This window comes from Gorilla gorilla, chromosome 10 (assembly GCF_029281585.2).
Source record: "Gorilla gorilla gorilla isolate KB3781 chromosome 10, NHGRI_mGorGor1-v2.1_pri, whole genome shotgun sequence".
NCBI lineage: Eukaryota > Metazoa > Chordata > Mammalia > Primates > Hominidae > Gorilla > Gorilla gorilla.
The window spans coordinates 23,657,501-23,670,490 of NC_073234.2; the positions used below are offsets into that span (position 1 = coordinate 23,657,501).

Below are 12,990 nucleotides of genomic sequence, written 5' to 3' on the forward strand. Positions count from 1 at the left end.
ATTATTATTATTATTAGTATTTTGAGATGGAGTCTTGCTCAGTCACCCAGGCTGGAGTGCAGTGGCGCGATCTCAGCTCACTGCAAGCTCCGCCTCCCGGGTTCACGCCATTCTCTTGCCTCAGCCTCCCGAATAGCTGGGACTACAGGCACCTGCCACCATGCCTGGCTAGTTTTTTTTTTTTTTTTGTATTTTTAGTAGACACGGGGTTTCACCATGTTAGCCAGCATGGTCTTGATCTCCTGACCTCGTGATCCACCCTGCTTGGCCTCCCAAAGGGCTAGGATTACAGGTGTGAGCCACCGCGCCCGGCTATTATTGTCTTATTTAAAGAAATTGCTACCACCACCCCCAGCCTTCGGCGACCACGACCCTGATCAGTCAGCAGCCATCAACATTGAGGCAAGACCCTCCACCAGCAAAAAGATTGTGACACGCTCAAGGCTCAGGTGATTGTTAGCATTTTTTTTTAGCAAGAAAGTATTTTTAACTTTTATTTATTTATTTGTTTATTTATTTATTTTTGAGATGGAGTCTCGCTCTGTAGGCCAGGCTGGAGTGCGATGGCGTGATCTTGGCTCACTGCAAGCTCCGCCTCCCGGGTTCATGCCATTCTCCTGCCTCAGCCTCCCGAGTAGCTGGGACTACAGGCGCCCGCCACCACACACGGCTAATTTTTTGTATTTTTAGTTGAGACGGGGTTTCACCGTGTTAGCCAGGATGGTCTCATTATCCTGACCTCGTGATCTGCCTGCCTCGGCCTCCCAAAGTGCTGAGATTACAGGCATGAGCCACCCTGCCCGGCCTATTTATTTATTTTTTTGAGACAGAGTTTTGCTCTTGTTGCCCAGGCTAGAGTGCAATGGTGCAATCTCGGTTCACTGCAACCTCCGCCTCCCATGTTCAAGCGATTCTCCTGCCTCAGCCTCCCAAGTAGCTGTGATTACAGGCATGCGCCACCACGCCTGGCTAATTTTTTTGTATTTTAGTAGAGACGGGGTTTCACCATGTTGGTCAGGCTGGTCTCGAACTTCTGACCTCAGTGATCCGCCCGCCTCTGCCTCCCAAAGTGCTGGGATTACAGGTGTCAGCCACCGCGCCTGGCTGTATTTTTATATTTTTTCGAGATAGAGTCTTGTTCTGTCGCCCAGGCTGGAGTGTAGTGGTGTGACGTGAGCTCACTGCAACCTCCTCCTCCTCCTGGGTTCAAGCGATTCTGTGGCCTCAGCCTCCTGAGTAGCTGGGATTACAGGCTCCTGCCACCACGCCCAGATAATTTTTTTGTATTTTTTGTCAAGACGGGGTTTCACCATGTCGGCCAGGCTGGTTTTGAACTCCTGACCTCAAGTGATTCGCCCACCTTGGCCTCCCAAAGTGCTAGGATTATAGGCGTGAGCCCCCACGCCCGGCCGCAAGAAAGTATTTTTAAATTAAGGTATATGCATTTTGTTTAGACACAATGCTATTGTACCCTTAATAGACTACAGTATAGTGTAAACATAACTTTTACATGCACTGGGAAGCCAAAATATTTCTATGATTCACTTTATTGAATACTAACTTTATCACAGTTGTCTGGAAACAAACCTGCACTATCTCTGAGGTATGCCTGTATTTAGAATAATCAATATCCTCCCCCTCTAACCATTCCACCATTTTTTATCCCCTTATCTTGCTTTATTTTTCTTCTTAGAATTTATCATTTCCTTCTCTATCAGGGCAGTCCCAGGCACCAACAGTGCCTGTAGTATAATAGCTACTTGAGAAATATTTGAATGAATAAATGAGTCATAAAGAACTACTATATCTTCCCAGAAAATTAGCCTGTAAATTGCTTTGTTAGAGAAAAAAATACTTGAATAAGCCGGGCATGGTGGCTCACGCCTGTAATCTCAGCACTTTGGGAGGCCGAGGCGGGCGAATCACCTGAGGTCAGGAGTTCGAGACTAGCCTGGACAATATGGTGAAATCCCATCTCTACTAAAAATACAAAAATTAGTGGGGCGTGGTGGCAGGTGCTTGTAGTCCCAGCTACTCGGGAGGCTGAGGCAGGAGAATTGCTTGAACCTGGGAGGCAGAGGTTGCAGTGAGCAGAGATCGTGCCACTGCACTGCAGCCTGGCCACAGAGCAAGACTCTGTTTCAAAAAAAAAAAAAAGAAAAGAAAAAGTACTTGAATAAAAGAATAGTATGTCTGGCTGGGGCGCGGTGGCTCATGCCTGTAATCCCAGTAATTTGGGAGAACAAGGAGGGTGGATCACCTGAGGTCAGGAGTTTGAGACTAGCCTGGCCAACATGGCGAAACCCCGTCTCTACTAAAAATACAAAAATTAGCAGGGCTGTGGTGGCACACGCCAGTAATCCCAGCTACTCTGGAGGCTGAGGCAGGAGAATTGCTTGAGCTCAGGAAGTGGAGGTTGCCATGAGCTGAGATTGTGCATTGCACTCCAGCCTAAGTGACAAGAGTGAAATTCCAACTCAAAAAATAAATAAATAAATAAATAAATAAATAAATAAATAAATAAATTAGCTGGGTGTTGTGGCGTGCCCTTGTAGTCCCAGCTACTCGGGAGGCTGAGGCAAGAGAATCGCTTGAACCCCGGAGGTGGAGGTTGCAGTGAGCTGAGATTGCACCACTGCACTCCAGCCTGGGCGACAGAGTGAGACTCCATCTCAGAACAAAACACACAAACAAAAAAAACAAGTAACTTCAGGTCTTAAGTAGTAAGATCTAATTGTTAAATAAGTATGGGAGGCACAGTCAGGCTCTGCAGTAGGGGGAGTTGGGTGGGGAGCTGGGATTGGGGGTGGGGAGCACAGCAGCTTCCTTCTTGGTTGGTACAGGAATAAACACCCAAAAAAGGGGATCGTTCTCTGACTAATTTCTGTGTCTCATATCTTGTTTTATTTATTTTCTTCATTATCATATTTTTTCCTTTCTGTGGAGAATGAGGTCTTGCTATATTGCCCAGGCAGGTCTCGAACTCCTGGGCTCAAGCTATCCTCCTGCCTCTGCTTCCCTAAGAGCTGGGATTACAGTCATGAGCCACCACGCCTCATATCTTGCTTTTACAGTGCTTCCTCTAAAGTCCTTCCAAAACAGTCTTAACAACTGTCATATAAACCTATCATCTTTAAAATGTGTTGACTTCTTAGGAAGAGGAACTGCTTCCCTTCACTAAGTATGCTCTGCTTCTCTGTCTATTAAAATGTTCAGGAAAAAATCTGAGAGTCTGAGATGCAAGGCATTTAAGATGCCAGTGAGAGTTCCCAGAAAGCAAGCTTAGTGAGTCTCCCCAGAGGTGATCACATGTGGCAAATCCTTCACTTTAGGCATTATGTAATTTAACCACTAGATGCTGTCTATCCTACCTTCCAACCCATTCCAAAGGCTCATATGTTGCTTAATACCTTTTGTGAGTCTTTTCAGAGTATGCAAGTATAGGACGGGCGTGGTGGCTCACACCTGTAATTCCAACACTTTTGGAGGTCAAGGCAGGCAGATCACCTGAGGTTAGGAGTTCGAGACCAGTCAGGCCAACATGGTGAAACCCTGCCTCTACTAAAGACACAAAAATCACCTGGGCATGGTGGTGCATGACTGTAATCCAAGCTACTTGGGAGGCCAGGGCAGGAGAATCGCTTGAACCCAGGAGGTGCAAGTTGCAGTGAGCTGAGATTGCGCCATTGCACTCCAGCCTGGGCAACAAGAAACTCCGTTTCAAAATAAATAACATAACATAACATAACATAACATAACATAACATAACATAACATAACATAACATAAAATAGAATAGAAAAAATAATTTAAAAAAGAGTATGCAAGTACAATGACAGTTACACTCTATAGTCTGCTCTATAAGAATAGTTATTATTGGCCAGGCGTGGTGGCTGACGCCTATAATCTCAGCACTTTGGGAGGCCAAGGAGGGTGGATCACCTGCGGTCAGGAGTTCCAGACCAGCCTGGCCAACATGGCGAAACCCCGTCTCTACTAAAAATACAAAAATTGGCCGGGCGCAGTAGCTCACGCGTGTAATCTCAGCACTTTGGGAGGCCGAGGTGGGAGGATCACGAGATCAGTAGATTGAGACCATCCTGGCTAACATGGTGAAGCCCCATCTCTCCTAAAAATACAAAAAAAAAAAAAAAAAAATTAGCCAACGTGGTGGCATGCACCTGTAGTCCCAGCCACTTGGGAGGCTGAGGCAGAAGAATCGCTTGAACCTGGGAGGCTGAGGTTGCAGTGAGCCAAGATCACGCCACTGCATTCCAGCCTGGGCTAAAGGAGCGAGACTCTGTCTCCAAAAAAAAAAAAAAAAAAAAAAAGAATAGCTATTATTGTGTATATTCATATATTACGCTATGTTACTCTTCACACCTATATAGCCATGGTTCTTTTCAAGGAAATTCGCTCAAAACAAGTTGTGTATAATTTATACGGAGGCCTGTTTGCAATTACAATGCTGATCATAAATATTTTATCATTCTTATTGTTCTTGATAATATTAAAGCACAAAAGGCCACAAATGGCAAATAGTAATTACTTATGAATAAAAATAATTTGGGAATATACCAAGTCTAGTGGCTGCAATAGTCTCTCCCACCACCACTTACGTATATTACACATTATCAAGACAAGAAAAGTTTAGGAAGATGATAGGTACTGTGATTATCAACATAACCCTGACAAACCAATTTGATATCTGACATCAGTTTTAATACTCACATTCTGTCTGTTGTCCATCTCTCTGCTATCCTAGGAATTGACTCCCTCTCCAATTTCTCTTCAAGGCACTGTGTCCTGTAAGTTGTAATTGGCTAGTTATTCATTCACTGCATCTACTTAAGCTCCTTGAGGGAAGAGGCTGTGATTTAGCCCCCTGGCCAATGGGCACTCTAACAAATCCTTGTGGAATAAAGTGAAACTTCATATAATTCTAATGACGTTTTAGAATGACTCAATTCTGGGATCTCCAACAAAGCTCATTCCACTCACTCATTCAGTAGCTTGTGAGAAGCATTTTATCAAATAAGGGTTCTGGGGAGAGACAGCTGAAGGTGAGGTAAAAACATCACTCCTATATTTTGAGTCGGCTCTGTCACCAACTAGCAGTTTCCCGATCTGCGAAATGAGCAGGGATTGGATTAGGTGATCTTGCTGTCATAAAATTCTGTGATTTAATGTGGTTTACCTTGCCATATAAAATGTAAAACACCCTCACTTGCCGACGACGACCTGCCTCGTCGCGCACACGCCCTGCAGCCGCCCCGCAGAAATGCTTCTTCCGTTACCCACAGTCTTTCCCCAGATGAGACTGCTGTCCAGGGTACTGGCCCCTCATCTCACTCGGGCTTATGCCAAAGATGTAAAATTTGGCGCAGATGCCCGAGCCTTAATGCTTCAAGGTGTAGACCTTTTAGCCGATGCTGTAGCTGTTACAATGGGGCCAAAGGGAAGAACAGTGATTATTGAGCAGAGCTGGGGAAGTCCCAATGTAACAAAAGATGGTGTGACTGTTGCAAAGTCAACTGACTTAAAGGATAAATACAAATTAGAGCTAAACTTGTTCAAGATATTGCTAATAACACAAATGAAGAGGCTGGAAATGGCACGACCTCTGCTACCGTACTGACACGCTCTATTGCCAAGGAGGGCTTCAAGAAGATTAGCAAAGGTGCTAATCCAGTGGAAATCAGGAAAGGTGTGATGTTGGCTGTTGATGCTGTAATTGCTGAACTTAGAAAGCAGTCTAAATTTGGGACCACCCCTGAAGAAATTGCACAGGTTGCTACAATTTCTGCAAACGGAGACAAAGAAATTGGCAACATCATCTCCAATGCAATGAAAAAGGTTGGAAGAAAGGGTGTCATCACAGTAAAGGATGGAAAAACACTAAATGATGAATTAGAAATTATTGAAAGTGGCTGGGCGAGGTGCCTCATGCCTGTAATCCCAGCACTTTGGGAGGCCGAGGTGGGGGAATCGCCTGAGGTCAGGAGTTTGAGACCAGCCTGACCAACATGGTGAAACCCTTTCTCTACTAAAAATACAAAATTAGCTGGGCGTGGTGGTGCGTGCCTGTAATCCCAGCTACTTGGGAGGCTGAGGCAGGAGAATCACTTGAACCCAGGAGGCAGAGGTTGCAGTGAGCCGAGATGCAACATTGCACTCCAGCCTGGGCAACAAAAGTAAAACTCCATCTCAAAAAGACGAAAAAAAGAAATTATTGAAGGCATGAAGTTTGATCGAGGCTATATTTGTTCATACTTTATTAATACACCAAAAGGTCAGAAATGGGAATTCTGGGATGCTTATGTTCTGTTGAGTGAAAAGAAAATTTCTAGTGTCTAGTCCATTGTACCTGCTCTTGAAATTGTCAATGCTCACCGTAAGCCTTTGGTCATAATCGCTGAAGACATTGATGGAGAAGCTCTAAGTACATTCATCTTGAATAGGCTAGATGTGGGTCTTCAGGTTGTGGCAGTCAAGGCTCTTTTGGTGACAATAGAACCAGCTGAAGAACCAGGTGAAAGATATGGCTATTGCTACTGGTGGTGCACTGTTTGGAGAAGAGAGGTTGACCCTAAATCTTGAAAACGTTCAGCCTCATGACTTAGGAAAAGTTGGAGAGGTCACTGTGACCAAAGATGATGCCATGCTCTTTTCTTTTCTTTTTTTTTTTTTTTTTTTTTTGAGACGGAGTTTCGCTCTTGTTGCCCAGGCTGGAGTGAAATGGTGCATTCTTGGCTCACTGCAACCTCCGCCTCCAGGGTTCAAGCGATTCTCCTGACTCAGCCTCCCCAGTAGCTGGGATTACAGGCATATGCCACTACGCCTGGCTAATTTTGTATTTTTTTTTAATAGAGACGAGGTTTCTCCATGTTGGTCAGGCTAGTCTCGAACCCCCGACCTCAGGTGATCTGCCCGCCTCAGCCTCCCAAAGTGCTAGGATTACAGGTGTAAGCCACGGCGCCTGGCCTTTTTTTTTTTTTTTTTAAACTTTAAACAAATTTTTATTACACAAAGGTCATCACATAATTGGATATTTCTCTACTTTGTACACAATTATTCTTGCTCTCCACAGAAAGGCTGCTTAACTTCTCATCTGGTGGTGGCAAGCACTAAACCCTGATTTTAACAGAATAGTAGTAAAAATGCTTCAGTGATTTCAGTTGAAAACAGTACATTGGTACATGGCTCTTGTACCCAGTATCAGGAATGTACAAATGTCTTTTTATTAAAAAATACAAAATAAATTATCTGTAGGCACGGACAAGGACAGCAGTAAACCATTGTGTATTTTGCCAACTGAAACCAGTAACTGATGGTTATAGTGATTTCTTAAACATCAGCCAGCCTTTTCTTCATTTTCTCCAACTGTCTTCTCTGAAGTTATTGGTGAGGAACACTGCCTTGGGCTTCCTGTCACAGTTCATGAATAAAGGTAAAGCACTATCCTAGGAGTCAGAACATGCCACCTCCCATACTACCTCCCATTCCACCCACTGCACCCATTCCAGGGTCCTTCTCTTCTGTAAGAATTTCTGTGACTACAACTTCTGCTGTAGTTAACAAAGAAGCCACACCAACAGCATCCAACAAGCAGTTCTCACAAACTTTATTGGGTCAATAATTCCGTTTTCCACCATATTCACAAAATCTCCAACATAGCATCATAACCACTTCTGAGGAAATTTGCATAATTTTCTCAGCTATCAAAGATACTTCAACACCTGCATTCTTAGCCATGGTCATTGCTGGAATTTTGAGTGTTCTTTTAATAATTTCTATATCAATTTTTTGATCTTCATTAGCTGGAGTCCATGAGTCCAAGGCTGGAATGCACCAAAGCAGGACACAACCCCCTTCCAAAACAATGCCTTCTTCAACAGCAAAGCTTGTAGCATTAAGGGCATCTGTAACTCTGTCTTTCTTTTCATTCACTTCAACATCACTTGTCACACCAACCTTCAGCACAGCTACTCCATCTGAAAGTTTCGCCAGCCGTTCATTCAGTTTTTGCTTTTCATATTCACTAGTTGTGACATCTAACTGCTCAATGACTTCTCAAATATGTTTTTCAATTTGAGCCTTATTACCTTTTCCTTTTAAGAGCATGGCATCGGCTGGGCGCGGTGGACTTGTCAGAAGTTTTCAGGAGTTTTGCTCTTGTTGCCCAGGCTGGAGTGCAATGGCGTGATCTCGGCTCACCGCAACCTCTGCCTCCCGGGTTCAAGCGATTCTCCCGCCTCAGCTTGCGGAGTAGCTGGGATTACAGGTGCACGCCACCACGCCCGGATAAAGTTTTTGTATTTTTAGTAGAGATGGGGTTTCACCATGTTGGTCAGGCTGGTCTCGAACTCCTGACCCTGTGATCCGCCCATCTTGGCCTCCCAAAGTGCTGGGATTACAGGTGAGCCACTGCGCCCGGCTCAGATTAACTCTTCTTAAAAAAATCAATGAAGGGCCGGGCCCCGTGGCTCATGCCTGTAATCCCGACACTTTGGGAGGCCAAGGCAGGTGGATCATGAGGTCAGTAGTTCAAGACCAGCCTGGCCAAGATGGTGAAACCCCGTCTGTACTAAAAATACAAAAATTAGCCAGGCGTGGTGGCGGGCGCCTGTAAACCCAGCCACTCGGGAGGCCGAGGCAGAGAATTGCTTGAACGCGGGAGGCAGAGGTTGCAGTGGGCGGAGATCGCACCACTGCACTCCAGCCTGGGCGACAGAGCGAGACTCCGTCTCAGAAAAAACAAACAAACAAACAAACAATTAAAAAAATGGAAATTCTAAATTTAGTCTGTGTATTAAACTGGAACAAAACTAATAACAGTATTTTACCAAGGGCATTTGGCCTTACTCCCATTCTCTCAGACTTCAGACATAAATCACTGAATGAATCCAGCACTGAATAAATGAATGATCCATAATTTCCTAATTCCAATTTTTATCTTGCACGAATCTGGCCCCAGGCCGCCGCCGCCGCGCCCGGCAGTGACAGCGACCGCGCCGCTGCGCTCCCGCCGGCCCCGCCCGCAGCCGCTGGGACCCACTAACTGCCTCGAAAAGCCTAGGATTCGACTTTGAATGGTCCGTTAATGTGGTCGCAAAACGTGACTCGGTTCATCGGGCGCTCCCTGTAAGCAAGACAAGCACCCACCTGCGGTCAGAGCAGGGGTCCGGCTCGCGGTCGGGGTTGTCCAGGCCCTCCCGGCTTCTCACCTGCGCACCACCTGGTCCAGCCCTGGCGGCTGCAGGGGATCCCTCCGAGCGCCCCCTCAGGCGTCTTCCTGCGACCGGGGAGAGGGAACCCTTTACGGGGAAACAGTTTTGGGGCCCACCACCCTTGGCGCCGCCGTTAGGAGGGTGTGAACATTTCTGCTTTAAGAAATACCCGAGCCCCTCACCGCCTGCAGGGCAGGGAGGTGGTGCCCCGGCTATCGCCGCGAGCTGGCCGGCTGGGCTGGGAAGAAGGCTCAGGGTGAGATCAGGCAAAGAGTTCTTTCGGACTCACGAGCGCTTTTTGGATGAAAAGCCCCGCAGTTCTCTCCACCTCCTGGAAAAGACTCTATAGAGTTTTGGGGTTAGGAGTAATAAATATCATCCCCTGCTGCCCCGTTGGTGCCATCCAGGGTAAGGCCCCTGCAGACAGCACGAAGGTGTTTTGGAGAGATTGTTCTCCCCCGACCCAAGGGTAAGGCTTACCTTGGAATTACCTGGAGCCTCACCATGACAGCGTGGCCTTCAGTAAAGGGTTGATAAGTCAGTAGCAAACAAGGGCTATTGAAAAGGTCTATACTGCACTTCTCAAATGAAGATACTCCAGTCAATAATGAACACGTCAAAAGCACGCAACTGAATTGGTCATCAGAGAACTTCAAATTAAAACTACATGAGATACCAGTTCTTGCCCACTAGAATGGCTAAAACAAAGGTGGGGGGCGGGGCGGGTGTGGAGAAAAAAGGAAGTGAATGCCCAACCGGAGGAATGTGGAATATTCAGAACTCTCACACATTTGTTAATGGGGTATAAATTCATAAATTGTTTGGCAATATTTATTAGAACATATGACTACCCCATGATCCAACAATTCCACTCCTAGGTATACACTCAACAGAAATGCATACATATGTTCACCAGAAAGTAGGTGCTAAAATGTTCATCTCTGCAGTATTCATAACAGCTCCAAACTGGAAATAATCCAAATGTCCATTAACAGGAGAAAGGAGAAATATGTTGTGGTATATTGATACAATGGACTGTTTACTATGTAGCAATGAGTGAAGACGCAATTATAGTCCCAGCTACCTGGAAGGCTGAGGTAGGAGTAACGCTTGAGCCCCGGAAATTGAGGCTATGGTGAACTATGATCATGCCACTACACTCCAGCCCGGGCAACAGAGTGAGACCCTGTCTTTATAAAATAGGCTGAGTGCGGTGGCACACGCCTCTAATCCCAGCACTTTGCGGGGCAGAGGTGGGCGGATCACAAAGTCAGGAGTTCAAGACCAGCCTGGCCAACATGGTGAAACCCTGTCTCTACTAAAATAATAAGAATTAGCCAGGTGTGGTGGTGGGCACCCGTAATTCCAGTTACTTGGGAAGCTGAGGCATGAGAATCGCTTGAACCAGGAGGCAGAGGTTGCAGTGAGCTGAGATTGCGCCATTGCACTCCAGCCTGGGCGGCAGAGCGAGACTCCGTCTCAAAAAATAATAATAATAAAGTAAAATAATAAAATAGTGAGTATACTACAGCCACATGTAACCATGTGAATAAATCTCACAAAGTTGAAAGAAACCAGTTGCAAAAGAGAACATATTGAATTATTTAATTTATAGAAAGGTCAAAAACAGGCACAACCAACCTATGGTGTCATAAATCTAGATTGTGATCACCTTTTGGGAGGTTGTGATGGAAGGGATGCAAGGGCTTATGGGATGTGTTGTGTGACTCAGATTGGATGCCTGTTCACTTTGTAAAAACAATCATTCAATTGAACATTTTTTGGCATGTGGTTTACTTAGTTTTTTGATTAAGAAAAAAGGCCTGAAGTGTTAATTTGTGCAAGTTTCCCCTCAATTCAATTCAACATACATTCATTTTATAATCACTATAGGAGGTAGGCACTATGGAGACCTGGAAAGATGTCTCTGCCTTCTAGGAGAAGGTGGCACAAACACAAAAGCCATCAACTAGGAATAGTCTTTGATCCTATGCTAATTATTAGAGAAGCCCAAAAACTTATCTAGGGAAAAAAGGTATGCATCTGGCATAATTTCTTTTTTTTTTTTTTTTTTTGAGACGGAGTCTTGCTCTGTCGCCCAGGGTGGAGTGCAGTGGTGCGATCTCAGCTCACTGCAACCTCTCCCTCCTGGATTCAAGCAATTCTTCTGCTTCAGCCTCCCGAGTAGCTGGGATTACAGATGTGCACCACCATGCCCAGCTAATTTTTGTATTTTTTAGTAGAGACAGGATTTCACCATGTTTGCCAGGCTGGTCTTGAACTCCTGACCTCGTGATCCGCCCGCTTCAGCCTCCCAAAGTGCTGGGATTACAGGTGTAAACCACCGTGCCCGGCCCATAATTTCTTTGTTTGTTTGTTTGTTTGGGACGGAGTCTCGCTCTGTCACCCAGGCTGGAGTACAATGGCGTGGTCTCGGCTCGCTGCAATCTCCACCTCCCGGGTTCAAGCGATTCTCCAGCCTCAGCCTCACGAGTAGCTGGGATTACAGGCGCTGCCATCACGCCCAGCTTATTTTTGTATTTTTGGTAAAGTCGAGGTTTCAACATCTTGATCAGGCTGGACTTGAACTCCTGACCTCAGGTGATCCACCCACCTTGGCCTCCCAAAGTGCTGGGATTACAGGCATGAGCCACTGCGCCTGGCCCCTTCCCTCTTAAATATTAATATTTACTTGTAGTAATAATTTTAATTAGTTATAAATGAAGGCCCAGTGGTCAAGTGACTTGTTCAAAATTGTTCAGTAAGTCCGAAGCAGGCTGGACAAGAAGCTAAGCTTTCTCCTTACTATGGCAGAGATCTCACATTACCTCAGTGGCTTCAGAGCCCTGTCATACTGTCCAAAGTGTTCAGTCAGAAAGGACAGGACAAAGTAGTACTTTTCTTGATGTTAAATGTATTTAGTTATTAAATTCTGAGACTGAAACTTTCCTTTTTTAATTTTAAATTTTTTGGGGGGGCGGTATTGCTCTGTCGCCCAGGCTGGAGTGCAGTGGTGTGAACTTCTCGGCTGAAGCGATCCTCCTACCCAAGTTGGCCAAGTAGCTGGAACGACAGGCATCACCACCACACCTAGCTAATTTTTTTGTTAAATTGTATATTTTTTGTAAAGACAAGTCTCGCCATGTTTCTTAGGCTGGTCTCGAATTGCTGAGCTCAAGCAATCCTCACCCTCCCAAAGTGCTGGGATTATGGGCATGAGCCACTGCACCCAGCCCTGAGACTATAACCTTCCTGTCTTTCTGGTGGAAGGTTTTAATTAATATTAAAATGTTGATTCTTTTATAAAATGATGGGCATAGTAGACTTTAGTTGGTAATTAATGTCTTTACCTGAAAATATAAAAAGTTCTGTGCTCTCTCATATTTCCCCACTGGTTTATAAAATGAAAAAGTTTAGAACAGACTTTTGCTTCATTCTTATGCTGCTTCTGGTTCAACATCCTTTTGTTTCATTCTACATTTTATTTGTTACTAAGAAAATCTGTGGGTTTTTTTTTTTTTTTTTTTTTTGAGCCAAGGCCTTGCTCTGTTGCCCAGGCTGGAGCGCAGTAGTGATCCTTCCACTTCAGCCTCCTGTGTAGCTGGGACCACACCGCTGTAAGCCACCCGGCCCGGCTTATTTATTTATTGACACAGGGTCCACTTTGTCACCCAGGGTGGAGTGCAGTGGAACATACACAGCTCCACTGCAGCCTCGACCTCCCAGGCTCAAGCAATCCTCCCACTTCAGTCTTCTGAGTA

General features: G+C 45.4%; 1 pseudogene; it reads left to right on the forward strand.

The window, feature by feature from the left end:
• Positions 1–5,280: 5,280 nt before the first annotated feature.
• On the forward strand, positions 5,281–9,578 carry LOC115930182 (60 kDa heat shock protein, mitochondrial-like; annotated as a pseudogene).
• Positions 9,579–12,990: the final 3,412 nt, after the last annotated feature.